The 18,084-nt window shown below is 46.2% G+C and overlaps 1 protein-coding gene across 2 annotated transcripts in view; it reads right to left on the bottom strand.

The window, feature by feature from the left end:
- The window catches only part of B3GNT2 (UDP-GlcNAc:betaGal beta-1,3-N-acetylglucosaminyltransferase 2), a 142,698-nt gene that overhangs the window by 48,368 nt on the left and 76,246 nt on the right, over nucleotides 1–18,084 (bottom strand). The gene's annotated exons all lie outside the window — the stretch shown is intronic.

Here is an 18,084-nt window from a genome sequence, read left to right on the forward strand (position 1 = left end):
GTCCTACTTGGGAACACACATTGAGCATAGGAGCAGAACTGGCCCAGACAAATTAGACACATGTTTTAGTTTCCCTCTTTCCTTAAATACAGGTGTAGACTGCTCTGTGGCTGAAAATAATTGTTGGTTCCTTGGAGATGTAGCTATTGAATTGTTCAAGAAGTGTCTGTGGGAGATGAGGTGGCCATAGGATGGCAGACTGACCCTCTCCACAGCCCACGAGAGAGAAAAGGCTGTGGCAATGCACTGGACAGAGACTGCTGCTTCTTGGACTGGCCTGTGGCTGGGACCAGGACCTTCAGACTGGAGACTATTACGGTCATCTTCTCTGAGCCAAGGCGATCAGGCCACACCTTTACCTATGCGGCGGGAGGGGGTGGGGCACGGGGATACTGCACTTACCTTCGAGTGTGTTCTCACAGTCATTCATCCCGGGGCAGGCACGGGAGGATGCCTTAGGCTAGGGGAGGAAAGGATTTCCCCTCCTCTCTGTCTGGTAAGTGGGCTTGGAGACTGCTGTTGGTAGGCCCTTGTGGGTACCAGACACTCCTAAGGCGGATGGAAAGTACTCTCAGGAGCCTGTTGTCAGAGAAGCTGTAGGGCTGACAGCAGGGCCATGTCCTCTCCCCTGGGCTTGGCAGAGTCACCAAGAGACCAGTCTCATGAGCACAGAGGCAGAATCAAGGCAGCAAGGTGAGAAGGCTGGATGAGAAATGTTTTGCGGAGCTCACGCCAGGCTGTGCCTCAGGAAACTCTCAGAAATCCTGGAGAAGGAAACTCGACGTTTTGGATGTAGGAAGGAAGTATAATTTCATTTTGGATACAGTGAAATTTAATGAAAGGTGAACAGCATAATACAACACACTCACTTCACAGATGAAGAAAGCAGGGGTCAAAGGGCCTGAGAGAGAGACTGAGAGAGTCTGCTGTCCGAGGAGAATGAATCAAGTCTCCGACGGTAGCAATAACCCAGGAGTTCCTGGGATCCTGTGCGGCATTCTCGACAGCTGCAGCTGCTTAGACTTTGGGTAAGGGTGTACAAATGATGCCAGATCGCACAACCTCCTTCTATTTCACTCATTTTTGCTAAGTCACTTCAGTCGTGTCCGACTCTGTGAGACCCCATAGACGGCAGCCCACCAGGCTCCCCCGTCCCTGGGATTCTCCAGGCAAGAACACTGGAGTGGGTTGCCATTTCCTTCTCAAGTGATTGAAAAATAATTTGGGGGTGCGGGGGAAGCCAAACATTAGTCAGAGTCAATCAAATATGGAAAATAGTACAACCTTATAAGACTGAAAATGTGTCAAGAGAAATGAAACAGAGAATTCTAGAATGGAATGTTAGTTGCCACTCTCCCTCCACACCCCTGGCACTGAATGAGAAGAGGTTAGAGAATAAGACCCCAAGGAGTATCACCAGCACCTCATGATTTAGCATAGAGAGGGCTGAGAGGGTGAAAGTCAACCTGGGGAAAGTTGAGGAGAAATCCCAGCGACAAACCCATCAGGGAGGCCAACAGGAGCTGGAGGAGCAGCTGCACTTGGCCTTTTTTTACGGCTCTGTGCTCCCTTCCAGGAATGAGCCAAAGCCCCAGGAAGAGGCCACATCCCTGCTAAGTGAAGAGGACCCTGGTGTGGGGCACTGAGCGCATTTCAGGAAAGAGAGCCGAGCCCAGATCTGTCATCCACCTGTCGCTGTAACACTCAGACCTCAGTGAAGCAGGAAGTACTCTCATCCTCCAAACTCTAGGGTCAAAGGAATGACAGGTAGGTAGAAAGGTGTCATGAGGGCCCTCACACTTTCAGAGCATTGCATGGTCTGGCCAGACTTACTCATGCAAAATTAAAAGAAATGTTAGGGAAGCTAAGCCAACATGCTAGATGTTTGTAAGAAACAAAAAGAAGGCAGAGGAGGGGAAGAGAAAAAAATAAGAAACAGAATATGAAAACATAAACAAAGCAAGTCTAGAGGTAATCACTGTCCCTATTATAGAAGAAACCTCCTGAGTGCTTCATACTATAGAACCAATACGAATATTTAATTATATTAATTTAATAGTTAATTACATTAATTCAACATTTAATAAGTTATATCCATTTAGTGTATAAACATATTTGGTATGTTTTTGAAACAATAAAAAAGAGCCCAAGGATGAGTGGATAAATCAACTAAATAAAAAGGCAATTGGAGTGAAGGCAAAAAATTAAGGACAAAAACAAGAAACTTATAGATCTATTAGATAAGTTAGAAACATCAAAGAAGCTAACAAATTTTCTGGCTCAGAGGGAAAGCTTGAGATAATTACAGTGAACATGGAGGAAAATGACAAAGCAACTAAAACAATTAAGAACATGTTGTTCTATAGAAGACAAGCAAAACCATCCAACACAGGGATAACTGGTATTGAATTTAAGGTCAAATTGATGAGCACTAGTCCCCTACAGCCCTAACTTCCTTTTGCAAATACATAGAAAAGCTTGATTTTAAAATACAAAAACACCATTTTAAAATGTTATCTCCAAGCTCCGAGCAAGCCAGGCAAATCTTTAAGGACAGAGTAGGAATGTTACCAAACGGAATCTGGATGTGCTCGTCTGACACATAGCAAAGGCAATTCACTGAGAGCAGGTTGTGGTGAAAGCAAGTGCAGCTTTTATTATAGGGCACCAAGCAAGGAGAACTGGCAGCTCATGTTCAGAAGACCCAAACTCCCCAGTCCCTTCCAGGGAAGGGTTTGTAAAGACATTATGAAGCGTAGGGCTGTAGGATGTGTGATCAGCCCAGGCACAATTCCCTGGTTGATGGTGATGCTTTGGGAATCTCAGTTATCAGTTTTCTGGCTCCAGCTAGTCTGGGGTCCATGTGATGATGGTCAGCATGTAGTTAACTTTTTCCTCCTGGTGGGTGTTCTAGTATTTGCAAAACATTCAAAGATATGGCTTAGGATATTATTTATAGCCCTTGAGGGGGAACTAAAGGTCCTTGACTTTGTTTTATGGCCAAACTAGCATTTCATCTTGCTTGACTGTTTTTATTTGTTTCTGTATTTTCTCATGTCTTTAATTAAAATTGCTCTTTGTAACTCAAGCAAGGCCTAGGAGGCTAAAGCTTTTCTACAAACAACAGGCAAGGGACCCAGGGGAAGGGGGTGGTCTGTCCCTGGGAAGGTCCCACAGGGTCGTGCTCAGTGTCAGGAACAAAGATGTAAATAAGAGCTGAAGCAGCAAGACCCACAAGGGACTCAGACTGGGTGACTGCGGTTGTGATTTCAGTGAGTCATGAGCCCCAGATGTAGCAGAATCTTGAGGTCAGGAGATAGGACCATACTGCCTTTCAGTGAACAGGACCATTCAGTACAGTACAGGCTGTACTGAATACACCTATCAGCCTAGCTATGGGTAGAAACAGTCCTGATCCACTAGCCTAAGATTTGGTCCAGCAGTGCTATGCCCTAAAGGACAACACTGAAACCTCCCTTGCAAGAATCCTCCCTCTGTAACTCAGAAAACACAGGAGAGATGTCCTTGGAAAGATGAGTTCCATGGAAGATGAGCTCATAGACAAGAATTACAGAGTCTTCATAGACAAGAATTACAGAGTCTACGAGGAAGACCAACAAAGCTAAAGTCTTTAGACTCCCAACACAAAAAGATTTACACTGGAGATAATATGCAAAACCTTGAAGAGATTTTAAAAATGTATATAAAACTTCAGAGAACTAAATGAATTAATAGCCACCACCATAATTAGGAACAGACGGTTATGAAATAAAAACAGACAAACAATCTACACAGTTAAAACTATTAGAAACTAATAATGTAGTTATTGAGATATCTAGACATAACCTTCTTTGTGTTCTATAGGTATGTGAGTGCTTTTTATACACAAGCATTCACAAGCCCATACATAGAAGATTTGGAAGAATGTATACATCAAGTTGTGAATAATGGTTAACTCTGAAAATGGAACTGTGGTATTTTTAATTTTCTTCTTTTTGCCCATCTGTATCTTTTAACTTTTTTTTTTTACAGTGAATGTGTAATATTTTATCAAAAGAAAAATCAATAAGGGAGATATTTTAATCTTAAAAAGATAGGGGGAGGTTTGCAGGGCTTCTGAATCAGCCCAAAATCATGAGTTAAACTGTGAGAAGTTAATACAATTGTATTATCACATGAAAACAGTTGAATAATTTCTGAGCAAATGTTTAGAGTATATTCAGTATTGTCTAACATTATTTATAGACTAAGTTTTATGTCCAAAATAATTCACTTCAAGGAGAAATAGGCAGGCATCTTCCAGAGGGGCTATAGCTGAGGTCCACTGAGGGGCTGGTATGACTGCAGAGAAGGGGGACCTCCCCTGTAGAATCAGACCCTGTGGACAAAGAAAGCAAGTTTTGAGTGTGAGCCAAGCATCTGAAGTCATGAGAGCAGGTGCTCAGAATTCCGGACACTGATTGGGGTTCAACCTGCTTTTCACATGGGAAACTGATAACGTCCGGGTGAGGAGGAACAAAGATTATTCGTTTAATGACGAAGGGTGAGTCTCCCTGAGGAACAGGTAAGGCCACCAATAGTAAATTTACATTATTTCAAGAACATGGCCTTTAAAACAGCTTTTCTAACCCCAGTGCACTATGTTCTCCCCAGACACAGAGTCCTAAAGGAACGGGTCACACCTGCAGTGTGGCAGAAATATCTTTGACTCTAGTCCCCACTCTGTCCTTCCACAGGCAGGACTTCAGTATCTTATCGACATCACCGCAACAAATAAAGCCTTTCTGTACTTCTCTTTGGTGCCATTCTCCTCTCTGCTTCAGCAGGATTTGCTGGGGCTTTTGCCATGATTGCCAACCTAGCCATCACCAAGGTCAGTGACGTGGACTCCATACATCACTGCGGTGTTGGCCATTAACCACACAGCGCCCAGGTTTTTGTTGTCATTGTCACTGCCCAGTAAGGATGTCATCACCCTGTTCTCTGATCGTGGCCACCACTGCTCCATACTGTGCCCCTGAGCCGCTTAGACCAAAAGATGCCCTTTCTCAAGATGCCCAGTGTCTTCCTCTACCAGGAACTGTCATAATCTCCTGATTTTGTTGGGATGCACACCTGACCGCCGTTTGCTGTTAAGATTTGTCCGCAATGTCCATTATATGAATGCGCTTCCTTCAGTGTGGCACAGCACAGACTGCACAGCCCTCTGACCGCCCTCAGAAGAGGTGTGTCTCCTCACAGTATTCACAGCTTCTTTGTAAGACTCCAAAAGGAAAGCCCCAGCTATATTCATTTACTTATGGCCTCCTGGCCTCTTCTACCCAGAGCTGGGTCAGAGGTCCTCAACCATCAAACACCCAAGGGTACATTCAAGAGAATCCTTCCCATCAAGTTCAAGCCAGAGCCTTCAACATCAGAGTGAACTCTTTGTCGATGTGGGCATACTCTTCAAAGGTCAAGGTTACCGTTATTTTTTCCCTAGAGATGTCAACCTGCTCTCCTAGGATCCAGCAGTTAAGACTTAAAGGTTCTTTTCATTTCTTCCAGCAGCCCTAGCAGGTTGCTAGGTCTATGCGAAGCAGAGACCTGAAATCCCACTTGGATATCCCACAAATACACCTTCCCTTGCATACAGCTGTGGTCCCAGGGGATTCTGCCACACGATTGTGACTTGTCAGAAATGCCCTATGCTCAACAGCCCAATCCTGAAAGGGTCCACTTCCCATTATGGGGGCCCTGCTGTCTCTTTGTTTATTCACAACTCTTAACAACCAAAGCCAACCCAACCTACATTAAGGTATTTGAACTAAACCGAGAAGTCTCTCCCTCTAAATTTGCCCTGAGTTAGATTTCCTGGGAGGTGGACACCAGCCAGTGTTCACTGAGCATCCCTGTGAATTTAAAGCTCTGGGCTGGATACAGATGGGACTCTAAGATGGATAGACAAGGTTTCTTCATGGAAGAAGCTCCCAGTTTATGAATAGTCCCAGTATAATCAGTATTTGCATCCCCTTTCACTCTTAAAAATGTCACAGTTTGGCGGCTAAAAGTTTCACAGTCACCCTAGAGATGAAGCACAGTCAACCTAGAGATGAAGCACAGTTATATGAAGAGGACTTAGAAATCCAGAGTGGAAATACCACCAAATGTTGGGTAAAGAGTTGTTATAGTTTCTCAGAAGGGAAACTGAGGCTCTGGGTATTTAAGTGGCTCCCCAGGACCATGAGGCCTTTGGGCATCACTGGAACCAGTATCTGAGGTTCCTTCCCTACCAGCCCCATCACACATCTCTCCCCATGGGGAAAATGAGGCTTCCAGAGAGGGAGAGAGATACCCAGCAGTAGAGAGCACATCCCAAGAAAGAAAGTCTGCTTTCATTGCTCACAAAGACAAACAAAAGGTTCAAAAACATTTTAAGGGGGCACTAGGGAGAGTTATGGATTTCAGACTTGTGGAAACTACTTGGCATTTACACACACCACAGTTTCTGAATGCTGAATGGAAAAGAGTTCAGGGTCTGTGTGTGTGTGCTGCACAAGGGGAGGGGGCAAGAATGTGTCTAGCTGACTGCATTTTAGAGGCTCAAGTATATCATTAGAGGTTTTGTCTGGGGCCCTGGCCCTGCACTGGCCCTGCATCTCACACACAGGCTCATTCCCAGGCCTGCCAAGCTCCTCCTGTACCCACCTTCCTGATTCTCCTTGTTGAGGAGGAAAAAGATGAAGTCTCTCTTATTGTCAATGTCTTTTGCCTTTGTCTGAAGAAAGGAGCTAATTGAGGGACGTCTGGCTTGGGTGCCCATGTTTGGTTTAATTATTTACCCTTTGCGTGGCTAACCCCACCACCCACACCTGGAGATGTCCCAAAGCACCCTGCTGATCGGGGAGTTTTCTTCTGTTGAGTTTAAGTGCAGCCTGCAAGGGAGGGCAAAGCAGTGGGGCAAGCAGAACAGAGACCACTCTGAAACCCCAAGTCTTTCCCCAGGCTTGACAGAGGGGGCAGAGAGGGAATCCCCACAGCCTGCGGGACTGACAAAGACAAGCCAGCAACATCCCAGTCACTGACATCTTTCTGCATCTTGTCAAAGAATAATTTTCAAAACATCGAAAACATGGTTCAACACAGATGACCCTCGAGAACATTATGCTAAGTGAAATAAGCCAGTCATAAAAGGACAAACACTGCAATGATTCCATTTAAGTGATGTGTCTGAAATAGTCAGATTCACAGATCTAGAAAGTAGCATAGTGGTTGCTGGGGGCTGCTGGGAGACGGCAGAGAGAAGTCATTGTTTAAGGGGCTGCTGGGAAGGGGCAGAGAGAAGTATTGTTTAAGGGGTATAAACTTTCAGTTCTGCAAGATGAAGGGGTTCCAGAGATCTGTTTTACAATGTAGATATCCTTAACGCTACTGAACTGTACACTTAAAAATGCTTGAATTTGATGATTTTTTTTTTCCCCTTTTAACCATCAACACAAACACACACACAGTCAAAAACATGACTGTAGGGATGGCACAGGGAGTGTCTCAGGGAGGATGAAACTATTCTGTATCCTGCATGTGGTAGTGGTTTCAGTCTTTAAATGGGTTAAAGTACATAGAACTGCATATGAAAAAATTACCATGTACCATTTTCCTATATGGTAATTTTTTCATTAAAAAATTTTAAACATAGCTTTTATACAAATGTAGCATGAACCTATAACAAAAATGTATTTCATTAATTAATGAGAGAACCAGAAGGAGGGTTCAAAATACGACAGGAGACACTGAAATATTTATAATAACTGAAGAGTATTGAAATGATTGCTAAATTATGGTATATACGATAAAACCTTGGTCATTTGATTAAAATATTATCTGCATCACTGTTTAACAGTCCTGCATTGCTATTAGTTTTCTACACTTTCCTTATAAAGTTGTAAAATACCCTAATCAATAGTAAACACAAGTTAGACAAAGGTCCGTGGTGGTGATTTAGTTACTAAAATTGTGTCCTCTGTAACCCCGTGGACTGTAGCCCACCAGGCTCCTCTGCCCATGGGATTTTGCAGATAAGAATAAAGGTCTGCTCCTGCAGACAACATTGTAACTCCGATGGTAAAGTATCTGACTGCAATGCAGGAGACCCATGTTCGATCCCTGAGTAGGGAAGATCCCCTGGAGTAGGAAATGGCAACCCACTCCAGTATTTTTGCCTGGGAAGTCCCATGGACAGAGGAGTCTGGCAGGCTACTGTCCACTGGGTCACAAAGAGTCAGACACGACCGAGCAACTGACACTCTCACTTTGTTTCCCGTAGACAACCAGATAACCCACCTAGGGCAGCCCTGCTGGGTATTCCCACACCCAGCGTGACTCCAGGGCTTGCAGGAATCCCTCTGGTCCCATCCACTGCTGCTGCTGCTGCTAAGTTGCTTCAGTCGTGTCCGACTTTGTGCGACCCCATAGACGGCAGCCCACCAGGCTCCTCCGTCCCTGGGATTCTCCAGGCAAGAACACTGGAGTGAGTTGCCATGTCCTTCTCCAGTGTGTGAAAGTGAAGTCACTCAGTCATGTCCAACTCTTAGCGACCTCATGGACTGCAGCCTATCAGGCTCCTCCACCCATGGGATTTTCCAGGCAAGAGCACTGGAGCGGGTCGCCATTGCCCTCTAGTCTTGGACAATTTTTCCTAACTGTCTAGATGAAGGGAAGCAGGGGGCTATCAGGCCCAGGGAGAAAAGAGTGAGTGGTGCTATCAAAGAAGTGAGGGCCAGAGATACTGCCCCAGCTGGTCCTCATCTTAGCAGATTATCAGTTTTCAGGAATATGGGCATTGAGAGGAAGGACTATAGGAAAGAAAACCAGGAAGTGTTGTTAGCTCCCAGAACCACCAGCTCACCCTCAGGCCCACCAGACGCATTCTTGCCCAGGATTCTAGACCCAAGACAGAGCGGCTTCAGCTTGGGCCTGGCCTCTCTCCCTCCAGGTTTCACAGGCACCATCTGACCTTGACTTAGGGTGGATCCCTCTGCCTCCTTCCCCAGGCACTGGAGGTAGGACTGTTATGGGGCTTCCCTAACCCTAGTTGCTCAGAGGGCAATGCCAGAGTAAGGCCATAGAAGACCTGGGAGGATCTGGCCTCCCTGCTACACCTCCGGCCGAATGGAGGTCAAGGTGGGAGGGGTGGTCTTGAAGCCAGCCCCAAGCTGACACCTGAGTGCAGGTGGACCCAGGAGACTCCATGGCCCCTGGTGGCTGCAGGGCCTTCCTTTGCAGGGAAGGGCGATGCGGAAAATGTGTGTGGCAAAGGTCAACTGGAGCCTGTAAACAAAAGGCTTCAAGAAGCCTGGGGCCTGGTGACAGGACCGCCTCGGCCAGGGTCCCTCCAAGGCCAGCCAAGTGCCATTTTACAACTCTGGTCACAGCGGGGCAGCCAGCCCTGGAAGCAGCTGAATTCTTCACCTCCCCGGGACTGTAAACAGAGGCGATAAGCTCCCCTCAGCACTAATCCCAGTGGCCTTTCTCCCAAGGGCTTAATAATTCAGGCCTCTCAACCTAGCGGGCCCCGCCTACACCAAGGCTGTGAGCCGAGGCCATGGTGTCCATTTCCCCAGATCTTCCTGCACACAATCCCAAAGCCAGCTTCCCTCATCTGAGGTTATGGGGGCAGGGGGAGGGGGCAGGGAGGTCTTAGGCCAACTCTGTCACTGATAAGGCCCTCCTTAGCCCCATCCGCCAGCCCTAGTCGTCCTGGCCGACCTTCAGTCTTGGTCTCAGCTGCTGCCCACTGGGCCCTGGGGGCCTTCCTAGGTCTGGTTCTGTTCTCAGACAGCCGCTCAACCCCTCCCCTGGGAGGCTGCAATCACACCTCAGTGGACACAGTTCAAAGGAGGGACGGTCTCATTGCCCTCCCTCCCTGCCCTTCTCCTCGGCTCCCCACCCTGTCCTACTGCCCCCCCAACACACCCCACAAGCCGCAGCCCTGCCTCATCCCAGCCCCTGTTGTTGCCAGACCTGAGCTCACTGCTGTGGAGGAGGACCTGCATAATGGCAGGTCTCTGGCCCTCCCCTCACTTGAGCCCCAGACTCTGTTCTGCAGCTGTTGAGAAAGCCCCAGACCACGGAGGGAGAGTGGGGCTGGGGTGACAGCTCTGTGGCCTGAGTGTGGGCCAGCAGGGAGGGATCCTGTGGACGTCAATCCCTCAGGGAGGGCAGAGGGAGGAGTGGGTTCCTGGCAATCCTGTCAGGGGCCTGAGACAGGAAAAGTGGTCACTGAAGGAGCGTCCACCCCAGACACAGGCTGGTGGGGAGTAGGGCCCATCACTGATCTGGGTACTGGGCCTCCCCACCCCCACCACCAAGCAGGGGTGTTAACAGACGGGAAGGATCCCTGGGGGGTGGAACTGAACAGAGGTTTTGCTGTAGCATTAACAAAAAACAGTCAGCTCACTCACGTGGACCAGGTAAGAAGCCTTTTGCCTTGGCACGTGCAGCTGCCAGCAGAGGTCCTGGCAGGGGCAGCTCAGGGCTTGCAGAGAGATTGGGAGGGACCTGGGTGGCAACCAGGAGAAATCTAGGAATGCAGAGAGGGGACGGGGTCCCTAGAGGACCCCCAGAAAACCTCTTCTCTCCGGGAGAGCAGGAGCTGTCTGGGTGGGGCGGGGCTGAAAGTTTCTGTGCCTCTTCGGTGAGAAAGAGCAGAGCGCTGCTTTGCTGACTTTGGCACCCAGACAGGGCCTGCTGAATGAGAGGCAGGGGAAATACCTCTTACACAACCTTAGTTCACAGTTGAATTTTGGGAATGCCACAGCATGCCACCAATTCCTAATAAGATCACTTTGATCTGAGGCTGCTCCACAGTTGATCTTATCACTAAGCCTTCTTTTCACTACAGAGAGTCCCCACCCCTGACCAGCGGGGGTGCCAGGCCTAGGCTGGCCCTTCAAATTCTCACTACTGCCTTGTGAATGGGGGAATTAGCACCCTGAGACAAGGGAGGCTCCAAGGTCAAGTTACAATTCATGTAATCTGTGCCCATCTTGAGCTTCTGCCAAGCACGTTTTGGACCCAGATATAGGTTGTCACACTTCTATTCCATTCATATGAAATGTCCAGAATTGGCAAACCTATAGAGACAGGAAGCAGATTAGTGGTTGCCTGGGGCTAGGGGAGGAATGAAAGGATGGGGCCCTGAAAGGCCCAGGATTTCTTTTTCGGATGAAAATGGTATAAAGTAGATTGTGAAGATGGTTGCACAACTCTGTGAGTATCATAAAAGCCATGAATTGTATAGTTTAGATGGGTGAGTTGTATGGTGTGTGAATGATATCTCAATAAGATAGTTCGAAAAAAAATTAATCTTGGCAGATTCTGACTCAAAAGATGATCTGTCATTTGGCAATGGTACAAAGGGCTACTGTCACTCACCCTCACCCTCCGCCCTGTACTCATGACCCTCACAAGAGCCAAGCCTTGGCTGCAGCAGGGCCCCAAGGAGCCCCATCGATGATGCCATGTTTACTCAGGTGGAGAGGGTTACAAAGGCCCAACCTGCCTGTGCTGCCTGTGAGCATGGAAGAAAAGTGAGCTGTTTGGGTTAAGAATGTGACAGGAAGAGAAGATGAGAGGCTCCAGTTGGAGGGAGGACGGAACTGTGGAAGATGCCCTTGTGCCACCCCAGGCTTGGCACCCAGTGCTCTGGGCTTGCACTAGGCTGGTGGTAAACAAGGCCTTCCTTCATTTCCAAAGAGAAGTCAACAGAGGGCCTCTCAGAGATGCACCTGCTTCTGTCTCAGGGTGGGTGCAAGGCCTTCGCATGGTCTCCTTAGAGGATAATGAGCCTTCAGATACTGATTCCCTGGATTTCCCTGGTGGTACAGTGGATAAGAATTCGCCTGCTAATACAGAGGACACGGGTTTGATTTCTGGTCCCAGAAGATTCCACATTCCTCAGGGCAACTGAACCGGTGCACCACAACTCTTGAAGCCCGCAAGCTGCAACTACTGAAGCCCTTGTTCCCTAGAGCCCATGCTCTGCAACAAGAAGTCACCACACTGAGAAGCCTGCGTTCATGGCCACTAGAGAAAGCTTGCACGCAGCAAGGAAAACCAAGCTCAACCAAAAATAAAAGATTAAATTAAAAATAATTTTTTTGTAAAGATTGGCTGCAGCCTGGGATGGCCACAGCTCCTGGGCAAGTAACCTCAGGCTGTCAAAACCCTGGGCCAGGGCTCCAAATTTCCTGTAGTTCACCCCAGTGACTGAACCAGGTTGCGTCAAGAGGTAAAAATGGTTGGGTGAAATGGTTGCCTGGACCAGGGGTTCTCAAAGTGTTATTCCAGGTCTAGCAGCATCAGCATCATGTGGGGACTGAGGAATGCAAATTCTCAGGCCATCCCAGACCTATCAAATTGGAAACTCCAGGGATGAGGCCTAGCAATCTGTGTTCTAACAAGCCATCGGGGGGAAGTCTGATGTGCATTAAAGTTTGAGAACCGTGACATAGATTCCAAGGTCCATGAGGTAGAGGGATGTGTGCCTTGTACTGGAGTGTATCCTCAGCTCCTCACTAGGTCTGCTGGTATAGTTAACAGTCATGACATTTTTACTGAATGAATGAATGGTTTTAGCTCCACTTGTCACTAACTGCTTCTCTCCAACCATGCGCCAACCAGGACATTTGCAAGCTGATAAGAGAAGGGTGTGGGTATATCTGATGATTCACTCTACCTTCTTGCTATTTCAGTTTGGTCTTTGAATTATTAAGGAGGACTCGCAGCCCATTTCACGTTTTCTTTTTACAGACGAGGCCTTGGCTCTTTGACAGTTTTTTTTTTTCCCCCTAATGTCCAGAAACAAAAGCACTTTCCATTTGACTTCAGAACCAAGCTCTCCCCCTACAGTATCCTGATTCTGAAGGAAAAGGAGGATATAGCCAGAAGGATGTTTTTACCTTTTCAAGTTAAAATGTACCCATGTTATTATACATCTGGTCCCAGAAGAACCAAGAAATAGAGACCAAGTATTTCTTAGAAATCTTGGCGTGGGCAGGCTGCACAAAAGAAGCCGATCTGCTTCTCTTCAGCGCTCAGTAGGTGGTCAGAGGCTGGGTGGGGTCTGTGCCTTCCCTCATGTGATTCCAAATCACCAGCCAACTTTCAAACTCTCTGCTACTGTAACCTCCTCCTACTGCCTCAAGGCCTGGATTTCTCTGGGCTCAGACCTCCTGAAACCACCCACTTTGTCACCCAGTCCAGTTCCCTTTCACCTGTAACCACACATATTTCAACTGGCAAGATGCTGACCTCAGACCAGCCAGGCACAGTGCCAGGGACGCTGAGATGCTGTCTGTTTCCAGAGCTGTGGCTATCTGCCACTGGCCCTCCCCTTACCAGGTTACACCACACTTGACTGACACACCCTGACCACTGTCTGGGCCATCTACTAGACATCCAGCACCTTCTCTGTTTTGTAAACAAGACCTCTGCAGCTGTGTGTAACAGCCAACCATGTTGAGAAACTAACTGGCCCTTGTTTTTGGCCAGCTCTAGGCTCTTAAGAAAAAAAATCAAGTACCCCCCTTCCTCCTAATGGATAACCCGTGCTTAAGTCCTGGGCTCCGAGTTTCCCTTGCCCAGAGAGGTGAGTCTTTGCTCTTATCAAGTGGCTAACGAGCTGGTGGGAGGACTTGCAAGGCAGCTGGGGAGGGGAACGGCCCATAGTGCAGAGGGGGAAAGGGGCCTGAGTCATCATCAGGTGCTCCTGACACATAGGCAGCAGCACCCCAGGAGAGGTGGTGCCTTGAGGATGAGAGAGGGTGGCACCAGGGGCAGTGGCCGGAGATCCTCCAACAAGCTGCGTCCTCACTTAGTTCAAAAGACAGGGAGCCAAGAGCCCAGAGGAGATCGTGAGGGCTGTGGAAAGAGGGCACTCAGAGAAGCCACCAATGTCAGCCTGAGACAGGGACTCTTCTCAGGCCTGTGCAAGCCTCTGGTTCCTCTGCACTCCCACAGGCTGGGTGGAGAATGGAGGGAACCTCAATAAAAGACAGAGACTGTCCTTCCTACCAAGCCTAGCAGGTGGGGCCAGGTGAGATGTTAATCATTTCTCACACTGGAGCGGGGGTGGGGATCTCGAAGAAAATTTCACCTCTCCAATAGACGATGAGCTCCTAGAGACAGGGGTCACTTAACACCACCCCAGTACATAACAGTGACAGGCATCCATATTATCGAGCAATCCCACTCCTGGGCATATACCCAGACAAAACTATAATTCAAAACGATATACATACCCTTATGTTCACAGCAGCACTATTTACAATAGCCAAGACATGAAAGCAACCTAAATGTTCACTGAAGATGAATGGATAAAGAAGATATAGTGTGTGTGTGTGTGTGTGTGTGTATACACACACGTATATATACAATGAAATATTACTCAGCCATCAGAAAGAATGAAATAATGCCATTTGCAGCAACATGGATGAACCTAGAGATTATCAGACTAAGTGAATTAAGTCAGAAAAAGAAAAACAAATACTATATAAATCACTTATATTTGGATTCTAAAATATAACATGAAAAGAATCTTTTTTTAAAAAGTGGGTATATGCATATGTATAACTGATACTTTGCTGGACACCTGAGACTAACACAACATTGTAAATCAACTATACTCCAATAATTTTTTTTTAATGTACACAAATGAACATATCTATAAAACAGAAACAAACTCATGGACACAGAGAACAGACTTATGGTCCCAAAGGGGTGGGGTATCTGGAAGGGAAGGAATGGGAATGAGATTAGCAGAGGCAAACTCTTATATAGAATGGATAAACAGCAAGGTCCTACTGCATAGCACAGGGAACTATATTTAATATCCTGCGACAAACCACAATGGAAGAGAGTATGAAACAGAATATATATATATGTATAATATATAGATATATATATAGTATGTATAACTGAGTTACTGTGCTGTACAGAAGACATTAACACAACATTGTAAATTAACTATACTTCAAAAAAAAAAAAAACAGTGACAGGCACAAGGCAGAGGATGAGGGAGCTGGGAGTATGATATGTCTGTGTACTAGTTTTCTTCCTCCTCCTTCTCCTTTCCTCCCTCCCCCTCCTCCCCTTCTTTGCTTCTTCCTCTTCATCCCCTTCCTCATCCCTTCGGTCCTCCTTTTTCCCTTTTCCTTCTTTTTGTTATCCCAAAGATCTCTCCTTTTCTTCCACTTCTCTTCAAAGCAACTTGTTGGGTGTAACTTACACACATTGAAATGTACCCTTTTTAGCGTACCATTCTATTGGGTTTTTTAGCTTATAAACATTTATTAAAGTTGAAAGCTGAATTCCCTAGCAGTCCAGTGGCTAGGGCTCTGCGCTTCCACTGCTGGGGGCACAGATTCAATCCCTGGTCGTGGAACTAAGATCCTATATGGTGCATGCAAAATAGACTTCTATTGATTTTTATAGACCCATCACAATCAAGTTACAGAACATTCCCACCATCCCCAAAGGTTTCCTTATGCCCCTTTGCAGTCAGTGCCTTCCCAAACATGCAGTATCGCTGTTTTTCTGACAGCTTACTGGAAAATATGTATGTATATGGTGGACTTTGGTTTCAGACCTGTTTCCAGCATTGGTGTAAACTATTAAGGATCCCAAAGTAACCAAAAGAACCTAAGACTTGCTGAATGGTCACATCAGTTTCTGTGTGTCCCCATAGGAAGGAAAAGAAAGGAACCACTCCAGGCAAACTATACAGAATTATTGTGTGGATGTCTCCAAACAAGAATTCTAACTGAAGGAAAGATGCCTTCTCTGTTTTGGAGGGCACGACCCACATCAGGCCCCAGGTAGGCTGAAGCTCTGCACAGACTCAGTGATGAGGACCCTTAGTTTCAGAACTTCTTCTCCATGGCAGCACCTGGCCCCACTGCTGAGACTCTCCCAGGCCTGCCTCTGTTCCACCTGCAACCAGGAATCCTACCTTAGACTTGAATTTTCCCTCTATAATCAGGACCCTGATTCTTTTACTTCTGATAATGTGCCCCTTAGCCAGGGCCAGAAGGATCTCTGCCACTCCAGGAGAGTCACACCTGGCCAAGTGGGTGAGTCCTGCCAAGAATTCACCTGCCAAGGAGCCAACACCACAATAGTGGCTCTGCCTTCAAAGGGCTCCAAAGAGGCCTCTGTGGGCCACATCCAGCCTTTATCTTGATTCTTTCATTCATTATTACACAAGCAGCCCTTGTCATTACAAATAAATCAGAAATATGGAAAAACAAAATGAAAGCAAACAAAATCCCACCAAGTGGCAAAGGACATAAACAGACATTTCTCCAAAGAAGATACATAAATGAACAAGTACAAAGATTGTTCAACATCATTAGTCATTCAGGAAATGAAATTCAAAGCCACAATGAGGCACCACTTCATACCCATTAGTATGGTTGTTACCAAAAAAAAGAAATTAACAAGTGTTGGGACTTCCCTGGTGGTCCAGGGGTTAAGACTCCATGCTTCCACTGCAGGGGCCATGGGTTTGATCCCTGGTTGGGGAAGATCCCCCATGCCTCATGGAGTGGCCAAAAAAAAAAAAAGGAAGAAAAAGAAAGAAAGAAATTACAAGTGTTGGTGAGGATGTGGAGAAACGGAAACCTCATATATTGCTGGTAGAAATGTAAAATGGTGCAACTGCTGTCTAAAATAGTTTGACAGTTATCCCAAAAGTTAAATATAGAATTTTAAAAAGTGAAAGTGTTAGCCGCTCAGTTGTGTCTCTTTGTGATCCCATGGACAGTAGCCCGCCAGTGTCCTCTGTCCATGGAATTCTCCAGGCAAGATACTTGTGGGTTGCCATGCCCTCCTCCAAGGGGTCTTCCTGACCAGGGATTAAACCCACGTTTCCTGCAGCTTCTGTATCGTGGGTGGATTCTTTACCACTGAGCCACTGGGGAAGCCCCAGGGAAGCCCAGCAATTTCACTCCTTAGTACATAACCAGAAGAATTGAAAATAAGTGTACACAGAATAATTTCACTCAAATATTCATAGCAACATTATTCATGATGGCCAAAAGGCAAAAATAACCCAAATTTCCATCAATTGTCCCATAAATAAAATTTGGCATATCTGCACAACATAATCTTATTTGGCAATATAAAGGAATGAAGTATTGACACACACTACAACATGGCCAGACCTTGGAGATACTATGCTAAGAAGCCAGACACAAAAGGTCACCTATTGTTTGATTCCATTTATAGAAAATGTCCAGAATAGGCAAATCCATAGAAACGGAAAAGATTATTTGTTGCCAAGGGCTGGGGAGAGGAGTAACTGCTAATGGCGACAGGATTTCTTTTTCAGGTAATGAAAATGTTTTGGGATTAGACACTGGTGATGCCCAACTCTGTGAATATACCAAAAACTACTGAATTTGACACTTTAAAATGGTGAAGTTTTATAGTGAATATTGAAGTTTATAGTATGTGAATTATATAACCATAAGCATTGAATACTTAGCTTTCCAGCTCTATATTACACATATATGTACTTTTCACAAAGAGATTATAATATTTACATTATTTGTTACCTTGCTTTTGTCACATAACATTTTTGGAATATCTGTCAATAAACTGTCTACTTTTATGGCAACATATATACTGTCATATGGTTAAAACAATTATTTAGCCTATCTCTTATTGTGAGATATTTAGGCTGTTTCCAGTTTTTAACTATGTATCAACAGCTCCTTAAATATACCTCTTGATTTAGATTTCTAATTATTCTCTTAAGATAAATTTCCAGAGGGAGGACCACTGGAATCTCTAGATGTTGAAAGAGTAACTTGCCACCCAGAATTTTGGTGATTTGTGGGCCTATTCAGAAAGCCTTCAGATCTTCCTCAATGCTAGGCACTTTTATTCACTCATCTTTGCTTATTCGTAGGTGGAAAAGTTGGAGAAGGCAATGGCACCCCACTCCAGTACTCTTGCCTGGAATATCCCATGGATGGAGGAGCCTGGTGGGCTGCAGTCCATGGGGTCGCTAAGAGTCAGACACGACTGAAGCGACTTAGCAGC

This window comes from Ovis canadensis, chromosome 3 (assembly GCF_042477335.2).
Source record: "Ovis canadensis isolate MfBH-ARS-UI-01 breed Bighorn chromosome 3, ARS-UI_OviCan_v2, whole genome shotgun sequence".
Lineage (NCBI taxonomy): Eukaryota > Metazoa > Chordata > Mammalia > Artiodactyla > Bovidae > Ovis > Ovis canadensis.